We start from the raw sequence: 18,535 nt of genomic DNA, 5'->3' as shown, positions 1-18,535 counted from the left end.
AACATGCAAGGTGTATGGTTTGTGGTACCACAAAGAGGTTTGCGGCACCACAAACTACACATGCCTGCATGTGTGGATGAAGGCTGGATGCCCTTTATGTTCTTCTGCTGGACCAGCTCCTTAGCTGGTATAAATGAACTAAGTTCCACGGAAGTCAGTGAAGTAACACTGATTTTCATTTACTCAGGATCTGCCTGACTGTATATCATTTTTTAGGTGGTAGGTAAATAAAAAAAGTTTAATTCTGTTTTAGCACATGACCCATTGCCCAGCTGATATATATACAAGCAAAAGTGGAACATTATATATTTATTGAGCAGATTTTCACTTGTCTGGTATTTTTTCTATTTTTTTTCTATTTTTTTTTAGGCAGTAATGCAATTTTATCTGTTAGCATAAATCTTCCATTCTGGTAGAACACCTTGGCAGCTTCATGCTTGTTGCATATCCCAACATGAGCCATCAGAAACTTTGGCACAAATGGCAAATTTTACTCAAAGAGGCTTAAAATGGCAATTGACAATCAACTTTAAAATTGAATGGCATTTGCCACGTAGAAAGGGAAAATTAACATTGCCTCAAGATATGTTATAATTAACAGCATTCCTCTATACAATATTACAAGTACTATGTTTGTCCTTAAAAAGGATAAAAATATTTAAACAGTAAATTAATAATACCATTATTATTTTAATCCAAGTAGCTCATTTGTGATTGTCTCTGGTTTCCCCTGCATTCAGTTCAGTTTGTTATGCAAGAAAGGCTGAATCATGCTATTAGCACACAATTTTGTTTTGGGAAGACTGTAGTGCAGCATCTCCCAAATGAGACCTCCTAAAGAAATTATGAGTCAGGCAAAATCATTAGGCATCCTGATTCTCACCATTTCCCCCTGTATTACCCACCCCTATCTGCTTTACCCACTCTCTGGCTTGGTACATAGATTCATAGATTCATACAATCTAAGACCAGAAGGGACCTCAGAAGATCATCAGGTCCAGCCTCCTGCACCAAGCAGGAAATATGATAATAAATTAGGCACAAATAACATAGGTACATGATCCTACTTTATTTGTGTTCTTCTCTAAGATTCTTGCATACTTATTTTCCCCAGAATAATAAGGAGGAAGTCCTTTTGCTCCTTCAGGCTAAGCAGCTCATACCCAGGACTATAAGAATGGGAAGCTATTTGTTCACTTTTTCTTCCTTCAGTTCAACAACTTTCAAAGGACCAGCCACATTGACTCTGAAAAGACAGATATCACAAGAGTCACATCTAAAATACACTAGTCCAAAAGCACCGACCTAGAGCAATAAAAGGTTTATTTTGGTGATGTGCATGGAGACTGGGTATATTTAGGGCAGGGATCCTCAAGTTTTTCCACAATGCAGACCATATATTAACATGATGGATCATCTGTCCTCTCATTAATGATCATTTAATAGACCTAATGGCAACTTAATTGCTTAAATAGAAAAAATATATTAGGAAGGCATTTAATATATTTTAGTTATTTTTCATAGACAGCAGGAGAAGTAGCCAACCCTATGTGACGAGTCAGTTTTCCATAAACCATCAGAAAGCATGCCACAGATGAGCTTTGTCCATAAAACAGCTTAGGAACCTCCATGTAAGGGGACTAGTAATAAGAGTCCTTCACCATTGACTCACCAGTTTCAGTCTGATCCAGATTAGTGGTGATCATTAGATAGCTATGTAAGGGTCTTTTAAAGTGATTTGGTAGTCTCATTCCAAGTCTGAGCCTCTATGGTTCCTACAAATACTTTGCTATGAAAATCCTAAAATCGTTGTGAAGAGGCCAAGAACTGAATGTGTATATTGAAGTGGCCTTACAGAGCACAGACAGAAGATACATTTGTCATTTGATTGGACCCTTGAAAGTGCTCTACAGCCATGCCCTTACAGAAGCTCATGGCTGAAGAGTGGTATAAAAGTGCCTAATCACGTGACATTCGGAACCCTTATTATATGGATGAAGATACTTCAAAATGAAGCAACTGTATTAACTTCTGTCAGAGCACAACAGGATCAGAGCTGGGCTGATACAGCCCATCCCTGCCCCAGCACTGTCTCCAGAAAGGAGCAGGGGAAGGGAAGAGAAGGGAGGGAGCTCGGTTTGGGGTTTGCCCAGCCTGTGTTGGAGGGTGGGGTGGGTGGGCTGGAGCTCGTCCATCCACCACCCTCTCCACTGCAGGGTGGGCAAAGCCCAGACTGAGCTCCCTCCCTTCCCTATCCCCCCTCCCACATTCTGAGGACAGCACTCAAGCATCGGGGTGGGGGAGGGGCTAGGGCAGTGACTGCAGATATGCAGCAGCTGCAAACTGGAGCTCGATCCCCCAACCCCCTGGACCCAACAGCAAACATCCTTTGGATAGGGGGAGATGTTGTATCTCATGGCAATTCCTGCAAAGCACCCTGAGTTACAGTGGAGAACTGCATGTCTGTTAGTGCCCATAAGGTCAAGGTAAGATACCTTGGCAATTTAGGAAGCCTGAACTATAACTGTCAATGTTGTTCCATAAAGGACCTCAGTCTCCGGAGCTGCCAATCACTTACCTTCCACAAGCACAAAATTGACTGAAAATGTTTTAAGTGAAAAAGGTCATGTGGAGAACAGAAAAGATCTGTTTTGAATATAAGAGTGAGATGTATAAAACAGAAACAGACACAAAAATGTCAACAGTTATTTCAAGCTATATTTCTACAGACTGGAAAGGGAGAGAGAGAAAGATAGCTGATAGAGAAAGAGAAGATTGGATGCTATAGACAAGTAATATCTTTTCTGAAGTGGTTGATTTACCAGTTAGATCTTGGAGCCTCAACTTCTCTAAAAACACCCAACATTTGGCACCATTCAACAAAAGTTTGTAAAAGCTGAATATTAAACCCCAGTTTTGCTGTAAGTTTTTGTTATTTTTAGTTTGGATGAGGAACTCAACTGAAATTCCCTTTTCCTGAGTAGTTCCCCATCTTCTGAGTTGCATGTTCCCTCTGACCTGTTTCATAAGGTGTTCATTTGAAAGTGCAGCTCACTTTTCCTAGTAGTATGATAACACACTGTACAGAATTGGAAGAGTTGTGGAAATTTCTGAGAAATTTCTGTGAATTTCTGAGGTGTCTGGAAGCAGAAAAGGGAGCAGGGTTTTGTAGCTCCCAGGCTGTTCCTCAAACTGAGGACAAACCAGCTGCTCGACCTCCCCTATTGGACCACTCCAGGATGGGAAAGAAGCAGAGGGGCAAAGCCCCAGCCTCTTCCTCAAGCTGGGAAGTCCCTAGTCTGGGAAAGTGAGCATTGCCCCTCTGCTCCCCTCCCAGACCAGACTGTGTACATTCTTACAAGAGAGCCTTTCTTACAAGGTGTTGACCTGGAAGCTCTTTCTCCTGGCACAGGCTTTTTTCCTCTGGGAGAAATTGTATGACTGCTTTCACATTCCTGTTCTGCACCAGGAGAGTAGGGATTCCATGGGCAAAGTGACACTGACCTTCCTTAAGCGCTTTGTAAAACTGAAACATGCATATTGCAAAAAGTCAACTTATATGTTTTTAATCATGAATATTATTGCTTTAGGATTTCAAAGCAGTCTGTACCCATCTGCTCCTGCAAAATAGTATTTTATTTTTAAACTAAGCGATAGCTCAGTTGCATTCTTCTGTGCCTATCTCTTTAGAACATCTCATTTAAAGAGCTCCAAAAACAACGGCCCATCAGATAGATGTTCCCTGTGTGCCATTTTGGTTCACTGTCACAGATTTTAGGTTACATATTTTGCTGTGTATCTCACTGATTTCCAGGCAAACTTTGTTACAATTCACAGAGCCAACTGAAAGTTTCAGTGTAGATTTTTTTCCCCCTTGTCTCTCATCACACAGATGAGACATATTAATTCCATGCTTCTTTTTTTTATTTAATAAAGCTTCCTGTTCTCTTATTTTTAATTTAGAGTTTATGATTTACAAATATTTTGTAAGCCTGAGACTAAATTCTACCCTTATCTATAAAAATTAGAAAATGTTGAAGAAACAAAATAGTTCTCCTGACAAAGAATTTCTGAAATAAGCTGCAGCTTTGTGCATTTACTTTTAGCTGTGAACAATAGTAAAGGTAAGATAATTCAGCCTTTACAACCAGCATAGAAAGCTGAATCTGTCTCACTTTCAACATTAGGCAATACATGAAACCCACTTGGGGATCCTGGGAAAGCCCGTTCAACACTCACTTTATGCTTCGTTTTGTTTTTCTCCTCCCACTGCCCGGCCTACATGAACTCTGAAGGACATCCAATCCTTCTAATTTTCCCACCTGTAATGAAATATACAAGAGCAAAAGCCCCATTAGTACAACTCAGTTACAATTGTTCTCTTAACCCATTATGGTTGTATCAGTCACAAAAACCGGTTGCATTTTCTCTACTGTACTTTGTCAGTCCACCACATATCGAAGTTTGCTTTTTAAGCTATGTTCTGCTGTTGTAAGATTACTAAATGGAATAAACCTATCTAAATGTGAACTAGTAAAAGCCAGTTCTAGGAACTAAGTGTACCCTGTTGAAGAGATTGTTCCTTTTCCTAAGGTTCAACAGAACAAGCGTTTTGAACAATATTTACATGTGTTGGAATATTCAACTGCACCTTCACCATCCGGAGCACTGCTATAACACATCCAAAATACCCTTGTGGGCATATGCTATGTAGGGTGTAGGGTGTACATGACTATGTAATTTTCTTATTTCCCCTTATAAAATATGGTGTAAATGAATTCTGTGTTGCATACAGTATTCTGTGTTCAGGTGAACATTGCTAAATACAAAGTTTCAGGAGCAGGTCTGTGTGAATCATTAACTTTTCAAAAGGCACCAGTTCCCTTCTGTCACTAATGACATGCATAACAGTTTAATGTAATGCTACTTTTAATTATCAGAGCCCTTTCTTTTAAATATCAAATTTCCCTCTCTAAATTGTCCTGAGTTCTCTTTACAGTCTCATCTGTCACTGTAAATGTCATCACTTTATTCCTCCTTTGGATGCGGTGACAGGCCCACTCTTATCCCCAGCTTTATCTCTTTTTCCATCCTTTATTGTACTACAAAGATCCCTTTTTCATAGTTTACAGCTGTATCCGCTTTCCACACGTGGCAAATGATTGCCTCGGTAAAGGTATTTTCTGTTTCAATCTTGCATTTTCCCAAGGGAGGACAAAAGGGACAAGCTTTCTGGAGTTGGTTTCACTGAGAAAATTGTTTAGAATTGCCTCATTCCTCAACAGATTAACGAATGCATACAATCCCAGCTTAAGTGCTATTGTACAGCACAATTTGTCCATTATACTTTGTCCTTTCCATTTAGAAAACCCCCTCACCAATTAAAGTAATACAGCCTTCCAATACCTGCTCCCAATTAAATCTGAGCTGTATTACCTGCCTTGATGCAGCTGGTCACAGATTCCTACCACTTACTAGCATTCATTAGGCCTATTCATTATAGAGGGCTGGTGGCAGGAATTCAAGCTACTGGCTTTATTCAAGGCCCACCAAAATTATCAGCTTTCAGTACAAGGTCCCAATAAGAACAGGATTAAGTGAACGGAGAGGGAATTCATACAGTAGCAAAATATCATTGTTTCCACTTTGCTTATGTCTCTTCATTCTCGGTGCCTTAAGAGCATCCAGTGCATGTAGTCAGGAAGACAGCTGGTCATGACTGAAAGATAACATTTTCCTTATTTGCTTTTAACATCCATCCCCTTTTTTATTTTCTACCTCTAACCCTCAAAGTCTTCTTACCCTGAGAGAAGGCAATAGGTATTGTACAAAGTGATCATAAGCCTACTTACAGATGTGCTTGGTCATTAAGCACTTAAGCTTCACTGCTGTAGGCTGGCTCAGCATTGCCTAGGAACAATGTTTTGCTTACCAAGATTAAATAAACTATTTTCTATCAAACTGAAAAATGGTGTAGTTGCAAAGTCTAGATGTCTAGTACAGTATGTGAATGGTTTTAGGTAGCTTTAGTTTATAAAGTCTATGTTAAGTTACACTACACGGTAGGGTCAGTTTAACTGTAAATAAAACCATTTACTATTTTGAAGATTTTTCATTGCAGGAACATTTGGCAGTGTAAACAAAGGCACACACTGTAATCAGAACATCAGGGATTTTCTGGGTTGTGGTGGTGCTAAGCAAAGGGGTCATCCTCTAAGGTTTTTGGCTGCATTAAGCAGGAAACTAAGACTTTTCAGCTTGTATTAATGTAACCTCAGCCATGGAAGTGGCACAACATTGTTAGAATAATTCTCAGTTCCAGGTCTGCCATGCTGAGGAATCTTTAGTAACATCATGGCTCTGGCTGCTGGATATTTCTAAGGTCATTTTGGCTAGGAAGATTACAAAGACATGAAAGGGAACAATAATATTAGTGGTGATTATGGTGCATGTAGAGCCTGTGAAAAGTCAATCTAACCAATTTTAGGATCAATTTTACTGTAATCCTTTCCTGAAACACATAGCTCTTATCAAGGATCAGCAACATATGCATATCCATAGAATTTTTAAGGTGGGGGAGGATGTATATTAGTGTTTTCCTCTCAATTAACTTCTAGGCAATTTTCCCAGCTAAATACATAACATCTTTGGCAATAAGCCAACCAAAACCTTAAGACCCAACACTAAATTCTGCACTTATACAGGCAGCTTAGATTTTCATGCAGTGAACTGGATGAATGCCAGTAACTCCCACCATAAACCTAGCAGTAGGAATGCTATATATTTTTTATCAAGCAACTCAACTCTACATTTCCAAGACCACTTGAAAACTGCACCATTTGTAACGTTCCTTTAACACAAAATAAAAGAGAGATTTAACCTGCTATTAAATTAACCCAATTAGGCATTTATTTCATGTAACCCTACAGTTCTGATGGCATTAAATCAAACACACCAACATGTAGATTTTGGGGGGGGGGGAAATTATGGAAATTACACACTGCATGTTAGCCAATAATTTTTTTTAGTCTTTCCCCCTATTCTTTGCTCTGGAGGATTATTAGAATAGAGATATTATAAGGACCCTCCTTTTAATCATCATGTTGAGACACACCAATGTGTTTACACTTTGAAAACAAAATTATAAAGAATCTGCTTATAGTAAAAAGAGATACAAAGAATGTCGACTTAATTTTATTTTCTAGCCCAATCACATGATACAGATAACCTGGCAAAGGTCAATGTCCACTGACCTCAGAGTCTATTGTTACATCCTTTTCCTTCTATTTTCTCACTTTTAAAAATCAAATGCAGGTAAATATACCAGTACTATCCCAAACTAGAATGTTACTGCATGTCAGTATTTAATAAAATACTAATAAGAGAAATCTAAGATAGTAGTAAGGATACTGAACATCTGTTAGTAATTGCTGCCTCTGAAACTCAATGGCTTTCTGATCCCATGCTCATTTTTTGTTCTCAAGAGAAATCTTTCTGCAGTGGGTTGTTTGGTCATTGTCGTGTGTCTGCCACCTGGACTTTGTGTTTGCTGCTGCTACAGTTTTCCCATTTTCAGTGCTTTCTGTAAGTGCACTGTCAGCAGCATATTGGATGTCCTCAAGGAACAGAGACAATGTCCTTCTTGGTGCTGTTTCGATATCTTCTGTGGGACTTACTTTCAAGGATGGTTATGACATATGACCTGGTTACAGATGGTATAGCTGCAGTGTTGGCAGGTTGCCAGTCACTTTCAGTTGCGAATCTTACATTTTATCCTACTTGTAATGTGGGTAACTCTGTTCCCTAATTGTAGTATTCAGTTCTTCTGTTCTGCTGTCCTGGCATGCACAGTTCTTTTGTAAGAATTAAGATTTTTTTGGCACAGAAAGTCTACTTCAACTGGTCAAAATGAGGGAAGATTTCCACAAAAATGGTGGAATTCAGATACTTTGAAATTTTGCAACAAACTTCAATTGTAAAGAGTGGTCCCTTAAACCTAAGGGACTCTTTTCTCTCTTGAATTCACCATCCAGCACAAGGTGGCAAAGGCCTGCAGCAAGGCAGCAGCCCTAGACTTCAGGAGGGCTGATTTCAATGAGGGAAGGAGAATAGTTGGGGAGACACTGAGATCCCGGAGGGAAGAGAAATCAGGTGTCCAAGAACAGTGGTTGTTCCTTAAGGAGACGATCCTCCAAGCCCAAAGGGAGGTTATCCCAACATGGAACAAAGGGGGCAGGAGGGTGCAAAAGCCCCCATGGCTCACCAAAAGCATCCAGGAATGTCTCCTAGCCAAAAGGGAGGTGTACACCCAATGGAAGGGAGGGGCCATCAACAGGAAGGACTATACTGTGGTTGCTCAGGGCTGCAGGGGGCTGGTCAGGAAGGCCAAAGCAAAGATGGAACTGGGACTAGCTACCCAGATCAAGGACAACAAGAAGTCCTTTTTTAAATACATAGAGGGCAAAAAGAAGGTACCAGGTAATGTGGGGCCCCTGCAAGACACGCTAGGAAATCTTGTTGTTGCACCAGACGACAAAGATAACCTATTTAGCACTTTCTTTGCATCCATTTTTCTGAGCAAGGACCATATCAGCCCCCGCACCGGGACCCCCTCAGGCCCCAAGGGAGGTGCACCCAGGCCAAGGGTCAGTGAGGGATCTAGTCAGTGAACTTCTGGAGGGACTGGACATATTTAAATCAGATAGTTCTGATGATCTCCATTAGATGCAGGTCCTGTCAGACCAACCTGGTGACCTTCTATGACCAAGTCACAAAATCCTTAGATGCAGGGGTAGCAGTGGACATAGTCTTTCTGGACTTTAGGAAGGCCTTTGACACTGCCTCTCACCCCATTCTCATTAAAAAACTGGGGGACTGTTGTGGCGACACCCATGCGGTCAAATGGGTCACTAACTAGCTGGAGGGCTGCACCCAGAGAGCGGTGGTGGACGGGTCATTTTCAACTTGCAGGGATGTGGGCAGTGGGGTTCCACAGGGCTCAGTCCTCAGGCCTGCACTGTTCAACATCAATGCCTTGGACGAGGGGGTAAAAAGCACCCTGTTCAAATTTGCTGACAACACTAAGATGTAAGGGGATATGGGCATGCTAGAAGGGAGGAATACACTGCCATCAGACCTAGACAGGTTACAGGGGCGGGCAGAGGAGAATAGGATGAGATTCAACACTGACAAGTGCAAGGTAATGCGCCTGGGAGGGAAAAACCAGCAGCATACCTACAGGCTGGGGAACTCCCCTCTCATCGGTGCAGAGACAGAAAAGGGTCTTGGAGTCATTATTGACTCCAAGATGAACATGGGCCGGCAGTGTGGAGACGCAGTCCGGAAGGCCAACCGCACCTTGGCATGCATCCACAGATGCATCTCAAGCAGGTCCAAGGTGGTGATCCTCCCCCTCTATGCAGCACTGGTCAGGCTGCAGTTGGAGTGTCCAGTTCTGGGCGCTGCACTTCACGAGGGATGTGGACAACATGGAGAGGGTCCAGAGGAGAGCCACCTGCATGATCAGGGGGCAGCAGGGCAGGCCCTATGGGGAGAGGCTACGGGACCTGAATATGTTCAGCCTCCACAAGAGAAGGCTGAGGGGGGATCTAGTGGCTGTTTACAAACTAGTCAGAGGGGACCAGCAGGCACTGGGGGAGTCCCTGTTCCCCCAAGCACTGCCAGGAGTGACTAGAAATAACGGTCACAAGCTGGCAGAGGGTAGATTCAGGCTAGACATCAGGAGCCGCTACTTCACTGTCAAGGCGGCTAGGATCTGGAACCAACTTCCAAGGGAAGTGGTGCTGGCTCCTACCCTGGGGGTCTTTAAAGGAGGCTAGATGTACACCTTGCTGGGGTTGTTTTACCTCAGTACTCTTTCCTGCCATGGCAGGGGGTCAAACTTGATGATCTGCTCAGGTCCCTTCTGACCCTACCAACTATACAACTATGAACCTATGAATTAGGTCAAGTACATGTCATCTGAATAGCCTCTTGTAAAAAACTAAGCTGCACATGATGTACTTAAGTTATATCAACAAAGAAGCGCTAAAATAAATCAGCTGTAAGCCATTTCAGGAAAGACAGAAAACTATCCCAAATGAAACCTGAGCAGCCTACTCAACTAAAAACCTATAGGTCATCTTCCCTATTTAATTTAAATAGAAGCGCTCAAAATAAAGCAAGTTTTATTAAGAATTTTATGTCATTTCACTGGTTCTTGGTGTTGCATTTCCTCTATTTATTACAAAGTTTATACATAGATGCTATATCTTAGACAGCAGCATTCATACATAGCCAAATCTTGGGTTCTGTTTTTATTTCTCTCAATACTCAAATGAACACTATGGATCTAGCTTAATTTTTTTTCCCCTCATACCTTAATCTATTATAGAAAATACCTTTATAAAAAAAGTCCCATTTTATGAAATAATCTTACTAAATTAAGATTAAAGGGTAAAATTCTGTTTGCCTCTATAGTAGGCTGGAGATAGAAGAGAAAGTGGTCAAAGCATCCTGTGCTCTGGTAACTGTGGGTTCAGGACAAATTCACTAGTTTCTTTTGAGAAACACTGCATGCAGTATGGTGCCAGAATTTAAAATTAGGGAAGTGGATGGACTGCAGCTGTAACATACCTGCATTACATAGCAGACAATACTAGCTTTAGCCTTCTTGTGGTGGCTACAGTAAATGACAGGGTGAGAGTACAGTAGCCTATATTACAGAAGACAAGTAAAGCTAGTTCCTGAAGAGAAAAGAAAGGTCAGATTTTCCTGGTCAACAAGGACCTTGCTTACTATTGAGGTAATGTTATCTAGGCTCCTACTTCTTTAAATCCCTGTAGTATGATCTTCTGCTCATGAAAGCTTGTGCTATATATATCTACTTTGATGGGTGTGTAAAGTGCAAATCTACTCTGCCTGATCTTCTGATAGGCAGTGGTATCTATGTAGCTCACCTATTCCTCAAAGCGTTTTCATTTTCTCATTAATAATATTTGTCTTTTATGAATTGAGGTTGAACTGGCTTCTTTCTCTCCACTTGTTCATCTTTTCCAGGAACTGGGTTATGTTGATAATGACTATGGCTGTATCAGAAAAAAATATCTGTGTGTTATTTACATATTGGTGACACATGGGTCCTGGGTAGTGTATGTCTTTGTTTAGACAACATCATAGGAATAGAGATCCATTCAATATAGGGTAAACTGAACAGGACTTTTTTATTAACTAGGATTTTCAAACACACCGACTGCTCTCATCCTCTCAGCACTGCAGAGAGACAGCAAGCAGCAATATTATACAGCCACTCCTAGTACTTCACTTAAAGGTATGGTGGAGTTAAGACAACATATTTCCTCTGCAATCAAAGGACATTTGAGACTTTTATTACTAATAACAGCATTGGAACAAAAGGGTCCAAATCATGTTCCACCTATTAAATGCCTGTAAGTAGACTTGGAAGTGTAAGTAAAATCCATTTTACTCTGCTCAAGTCCCTGACAATCTATTCATACAAAAGTGCATAGATCTTTCTCTTACTTGCTGTTTTGTGACTTAATCTTAAGATAACAGTGGGTGCATCTACACATGCACTTTAATGAGCAGTAGCCTATTTTACTGTGCATTAAGATATCATGTAAAATAAGTGTGATTATGGTAATGCACAGTAAAATAGGCTACTGTGCATTAAGCATCACTTAAAAACCATGCACATTCTTTGCTGTGCATTAAGGCAGCCTAATGCGCATTTGTTTAGTACCTCACATTGGAGGTACTAATTTAAATGCGCATTAGGAAAAGCACCTTAATGCACATGTAGGCGCACCCAGTGTGCTACAAAAGTAGGTGTCCTGATGGATTTTCTGGGATTCAAGTGGGGTGGAACAGGATTGCACTTAAGTACCTAAGTCCATTTATGCATCTAGAAGATGCAGTAGGATTTTGTATAAGATCCTTTCACTCTTTGGGGTTGAATCTTCACACATACTTGGAGTAAGTCTTGCTTCTTGAACTTGTTAAGTACAGCTATCACATCCTCCAGTGAACACACTTGTGTTGGGTAATGGCTTTTTTCTCTGCTCACTGGGTGTGTCTACACATGCATTTTCTCTCGCCTAAATTTACACCAGTGTAAAATAATCTGAGGTAAGCCCTTTTAGGCAGGCATCTACACATGCGGGATTAGGGAGAAGATTTGTACCCGGTTTCCTGCATCCCTGTAATGGGCCCCTGCTGCTACCGGGGGGGTGGTCCAGGATCCCCCTGGGTGCTAGCTCAGGGGCTAGAGGAGGCACCAGGCCAAGACATAGTTGTCTCTTGGCCCAAAGGAGCTGCCTGCTGCTGGGGCAGGGACAATGTTCCCGTGCCCTGGCAGCAGGGAGATCCTGGCTCTGGCTCCCCAATCAAGGGCATAGACCTTGGAAAGAGCTGCAGGGGAGGAACGGGTCTCAATCCCCTGTCCTGATCTGTGAGTGGGGAAGATAGCAGCTGTATTAGGGCAGGGGACTAGGATCTACCATACCACTGCAGTTCTTTCACCCAGTCAGGGCATGGGGCTGGGACATGCCTTTGACAACAACAGTTTCCAGCCAGCCCCAAGCTATGCAGAAAAGTCTTCATGTGAAGTCCAGAGTTGACTGGGGACTGCCTGAAACAGGACAGTCCCCAGGCACCTCCAGGCTTCCCTGTGCAGCCTGGGGCTGGCTGGGAACAGTTGCGGTTATCTCTTGCCAATTTCTGCCAGGCTCTGCTAAGTGGGTCACAAATTGTCATAGATACTTTGCATTTCTCTCTATTTCTACTGAGACAACAAAGTTTGTTTTCTGCCTGTATTTTACATAGTAACATACTGAGGTGTCCCTCATACATCTTTTTTCAGAATCCCCAGATAAATTTACATGGTGACATTTATTATTCTCTTCTCTTTCACCATTTGCCCATTCTCCACAGTCAACTTTTTGTTGGTAAAAAACCAAAAGCCTAATTCCCAAAGTTTCTGTTAACCAAGATCCATTATTGTTGCTGTTGTTGTCATTGTTGCCACCATGACCTCATTGTTTCTTTCAAAAGTCATGGCACTGCCATGCTGTGGTATTTCTGATACTTTACTTGCTGATATTGGTAAGTGTTGCAGTATCGTGAAGAGCTGATCCTGCAAATATTTTTCTTTGTGTCCCTTTTTTACCTTCTACAAATTTTGCAACAAAAGATCTGCTGCAGGATTTTTTAATGGCCTTTTATTTCAGTGTCTAGTCATACTTTTATAGCTTGAAATCTTGATGGTATAAAAACCATTCATTTGTCAAGAATATTTATGTCTAGTCTGTTCATACATTATCATTTGTCTAAATAAGTATTAATGAAATTTCTGATATCCAGAGGCAATGGAGCTTTTATGGGTCCCTCCCCAGACCTCTAACCCAGCATCAGTGTCAACAATCTGAGTTATATTTCTGGGGCTTATGCTTACAACAGTGCTGTTCCAACTGCTGTTTATATTATTATTAACTTATTTGCAGTGTATTATTTTTGTTTAAAAATAAGGCAATAGCATTCTGTGGAACATCCATGGAAGATTGCTATCCCAGTACCATATACTGTTTCCCTCCTCATTTCTCACAGTTCTCACTAGGTGTATCTACACATGGTATTAATGTGAAGCAATAAACTCCAGTGCAATTCACGCCAGTTTATTGCTTCTAGGTGCAGCATTTATATTTGCACCTGGGACCACAGCACACTGAGCCTAGGGCTGCTGCAGTGCGGTTTGGTAGTCCCCCACTTTAGCAGCGTAATGTCCCAGCCAGCACCAACCACCATCTACACGTGTGTTAGGGTGCACTAAATAACACCATCATAGGATAGTACTTGTGGTGGGCAGTAGTCCTATGATAACATTTATTAGTTTACTGTGGCCTAATAGGCTCATACATATAGATGGTGAGTTCCTCAGTAAATGTTCTGTGTAGATGCGCCCACTGTGATTTGCACTAATTTTGGTATAAATTTGTTAGTCAGGTTACTTTGCCTATTATGGTTTCTTCTGGGGATGTTTTATCACTTTCACTTTATTTGGAGTAGGTTAGATACCTCCATTTTCAAAGAGGCAGTGCAAGTGATTCATTGTACACTGATTGCCATGTACAATTTTTTTGTGTTTCATTTTCTGGATGAACACCTGCATCTTGTCAGTAGTCCTAATAGCTCTTTGTCACGTTTCTCTCTAGTGCTGCCATCAACCACAATGCCACTGACAGTGACTTGATTCCATATTTCCTATCAGATATTTCAGGGACCTTTTCTGGAATGTCTCTTCCATAGATGATATGTCAAAGGGAGACATCTAAGTTATCTCACCTTGAGTAAGCAAGCTACATTACTTCTTTTGCTTGAGTCTTGAGTGTTTGAGTCTTGAGTGTCTGCATAATTCACAAATTTAACACCACTGTAATCCAGTTTTTCAACCATTGAGCTAATCTGTTCTGATGGATCTTCCACCTTTTTAGTTAAACCCAATTGTGTCATGCCCTGGGAATCATTCTCCACTTTGAGCCTTATTTTTAATGGCCTTTGAGCACAGCCAAAATTCTATTTTAAATATCATTCAATGTGAGAATCCCTTTTATGAATGCCACTACTCTTAGGGTTTTCATGCATTTTAAATATTTTAAGGTTTTCAGTCTACTATTGGTGTTGCTGGTGCACTTTTTACATAGAAATCTAAATTTAAACATCTTACTAGGCACATCTACACAAGATGCTTACTGCTCATTAGCCTAATAATGCTGCCTGCACAGTAGTGTGTCATGGCAAAAAAACATGCTGATAGCCTGTTGCGCAGTAGGGCTGTGCAAAACAGTCCATTTCATTTCAACTTTGAAGGGACAATATTTAATTTCATTGTTTCATTTCATTTTGAAGCACTGTTCCATTTGTTTCATCAAAACTGTTTCACCGTTTTGACACATTTCAACATTTTGCCCATAGTCTATACTGGGGCATCATGAAAATGCCTAAAACTTTGTCATTTCTTGCCTTATTCAGATGAAAGTTGCAGGGATGGTAGCCCCTTCTGAGGGCATGACATCTACCAAGTTTCAAGGAGATGGGTGCAGAGATTTATGGGAAACTACACCTCAAACTGTTCAAAGCAAAACTCATGAAACTTGCTGGCAGCCTCCTGTCATCCGGCATGCAGATCTGGAGGCCCACACCGTAGAAGGGCTGCAGGGCTGTGCTGGACTCTGCCTAGGGGTGTGGGCCCCAGCATATGTGCGCCAGGTGAGAGGAGGCTGCTGCTGCCACCTGGGACTGGCACTGGGCTCAGCCTGCACCCCACCCAGCACTAGGAAATTGCTACTTCCACTGGCTCCAGGGAGCAGCGGCAGCCTCCTGTCACGCAGCATGCAGATCCAGGGGCCTGCACGCCCAGGAGGAGTCTGGCATAGCCCCACAGCCCTCCTAGGGGTGTGGGTCCCAGGATCTGTGCACTGGATGATAAGAGGCTGCCACTGCTGCCTGGGACTGGTACTGGGCACAGCATGCACCCAGCACTGGGAAGATTGCTGTTATCCAGCATGCAGACCTGGGGGGCCTGCACCCCTGGCAGGGTTGCCGGGCTGTTCTAGGCTCCTCCCAGAGGTGTGGGAGCCTGGATGTGCATGCTGGGTGACAGGAGGCTGCTGCTACTGCCTGGGGCCAGCAGCAGCAGCAGCAACCTTCCCAGCACTGGGTGTGGGCTGTGCCCAGCGCCGGTCCCAAGTGGCAGTGGCAGTTTCCTCTCATCTGGTGCACAGATCTGGGGGCTCACACCCTTGGGAGGGCTGCGGGGCTATGCCAGAATTCTTCTGGGAATGCGGGCCTCCAGATCTGATGACAAGAGGCTGACACCGCTGTCCACTTCTGAGCACTGGGAAGACTGCTGCTGCAACTAGCCCTAGCTGGCAGTGACAGCATGCTGATATCCTGCAGGCAGAACTTGGGGCCCACAGCCCTGGAAGGGCTGTGGGACTGTGCCAGATTCCTCCCAGGGGGCATGGGCCCCCAGATCTGCATGTGGAATGACAGCAGGCTGCTGCTGCTGGCTGGGACCAGCACTAAAGCCAAGTAAGTCTGGCTCCAAAACTCCAAACGTTTCAGAACTTTTGGAACATTTTGAGTGCCCTTGTTTTGTTTTGAAGCTGTTTTGAAGCCTTTTGTTTCACTTCAATTTTGCTGTTTTGAGCTTGAAATGCATTGAAACAGCTTTGAAATGAAACACCCGGCAAAATTTCACACAGCCCTATTGTACAGTGCTATTAGGCTAATGTGCAGTAAGTGTAACTAAATAACTGCGCACTGGTGCTATTGTGCAGTAATTCTAGGTACTGCACATTTAGTTAGTACTTTATTAATCAAGTACTAAACAAAATGAGCAATGTCTAAAGCTCATTAATGAACATGTAGACGCACCCACTATGTACTTGCTTTTAACAATGAATTTCTCCATTTTGGGAAGAGATGCCTTATACATCTTGCTAGTCTTGATAATAAACTTTGTTATAGTGGGCTAGAGTTTTGTCTAGAGTTTTACTTTGCACTTTTTCTGAGATAAAGATTAGATTACCTGAGCCTATGTCAGTTAGGAATCTTATGATTATTTCTTCTGAATCTATTAAGATCATTACATAAACATCATCATTATCTTTTTACTAATATTTTATTACAACCAAAAAAAAATTGTCATTGTGGCTGGACCTCTCTCCTTTGAAGTGTTTTCGAATTGCATGCACTTCATTACTTCTAATTTTCTTGTTTCCTGTGTAACATCCTCAGGCAAAATAGTTTGCTGACTATGTCACTTTATGCATATATCTCTTAGCACATGATGATATCTGTATCTACTACAATCTTACTCTCCCTGTGTCTTTGCTAGGGCTGTGGGAAGCTTCAGTTGCTGATTGGATTTGGTGGAGATTAGACCCAATTCGGTGGCTGAATCTCTGAATCCAATTGAATGAGGAGACCCTTTAATCTCTCTGAATTGAATTGGAATTCTCCAATTCCATTCAGAGAGATTCGATGATTTGGCCATATGGTTTTATATGTTTTTTCTATATACCTCAAGGTACCAGGCGGCTCATGAATGCTGAGATGGTGAGACAGATGGAGTGTACCATGTGGGGGGGGGCGCAGTCCCCAGCATGCTTGATGGTGGATCCAGAAGTGGACCAGAAGTACCCAGCAACTGGTGTCTCCTGGGACTGGGGGGCACCCAGAGTCCCCCTGCAACTGATTGCCAAGCCAGTGGGGTGAGGGGTCTCCTGCACACTTGGTGGCAGACCCAGAAGTGGATCAGAACTACCCAGAAGTAGTTCTGGTCCACTTCCAGATCCACCGCCAAGCATGTGGTGGGGGGTGCACTGCTGTGGGATGTTTCATTTGCCCCACCATCTCAGTGTTCACAAGCTGTGCCGGGTACCTTGAAGTATGTAGAAAAACATTTAAAGCTGTGTCTATGGCTGAATAGCTGATTCTCACAATCAGAATCGAATCAGGACAGTGACCTGAATCAACGAATTGAATCACTGTCTCCCTAATTGGGCCGAATCCAAATCGAATACAGCCCTCTTTGCACTCCTAGTCTTTGCTACATGTTTCTCTTGAAGTGGCATATTTGGGATTGCACCCTTACATTTGTTATGTTTTTCCAATCTTTGATTGCACACATCTTTCTTATGAAATGTACATCCCTACAGAGAAAGACTCGGGGGTTACAGTGGACCATAAGGTGAATATGAACCTACAGAGTGCTTTTGTTCCAAAAGCCAGCAGCATCCTCAGTTGTATTAACAGGAGTGTCACATGCAAATAAATTATTCCATTCTATTAAGACTAATGAAGCCTCACTTGGAGTAGTGTGTCCATATTTGGGCCGTGCAATTCAAGAAGGATGTGGACAGTTTGGAAAGACACCAACACAGAACAACAAAAAATAGCAGGGGAACCAGACTTATGAGAGAATGAAAAAAATTGTCAAGAAAACAAGACTTATGAGGAAAGGATGAAAGAACAACGTTATTTTAGTCTGGAAAAGAGAAGACGGAGGTGGACTTTGAAAACAATCTTCAAATACCTGAAGGGTGATTACAAAGAGGATGGAGATGGGCTTTTCTCTGTGGCAGCAGGGGACAGGACTAGGAAATTGCAGCAGGGAATATTTAGGTTGGAGATTATGAGGAACTTTGTGACTGTGAGAGTAGTCAAGCATTGAAACAGCTACCTTGAAATTTTGGAATATCAAGAACAGGTTGAACAGACACTTGCCTTGGATGGTTTAGTGAGGGATAATCCGGGCTGAGCAGGCAGCTTGACTAGATGGCCTTTTGAGGTTCTTCCCAGGCCTACTTTTCTACAGTCCTATGATTGGTGCTAGCAAGTACTTCATCTTCAACCCAAACTGTCTGGATTTTTCTTCTTTACTTCAATGAGTTTGCCACTGGAAATCTATGCTTCTGTCTTTTTTGCCATATGCTTAGAAGACGATGAGCAACTT

The sequence above is a fragment of the Crocodylus siamensis genome, chromosome 1 (genome assembly GCF_052110815.1).
Source record: "Crocodylus siamensis isolate JL-2025a chromosome 1, ASM5211081v1, whole genome shotgun sequence".
NCBI classification, from domain to species: Eukaryota; Metazoa; Chordata; order Crocodylia; family Crocodylidae; genus Crocodylus; species Crocodylus siamensis.
Note: the sequence above shows the minus strand (reverse complement) of the source record.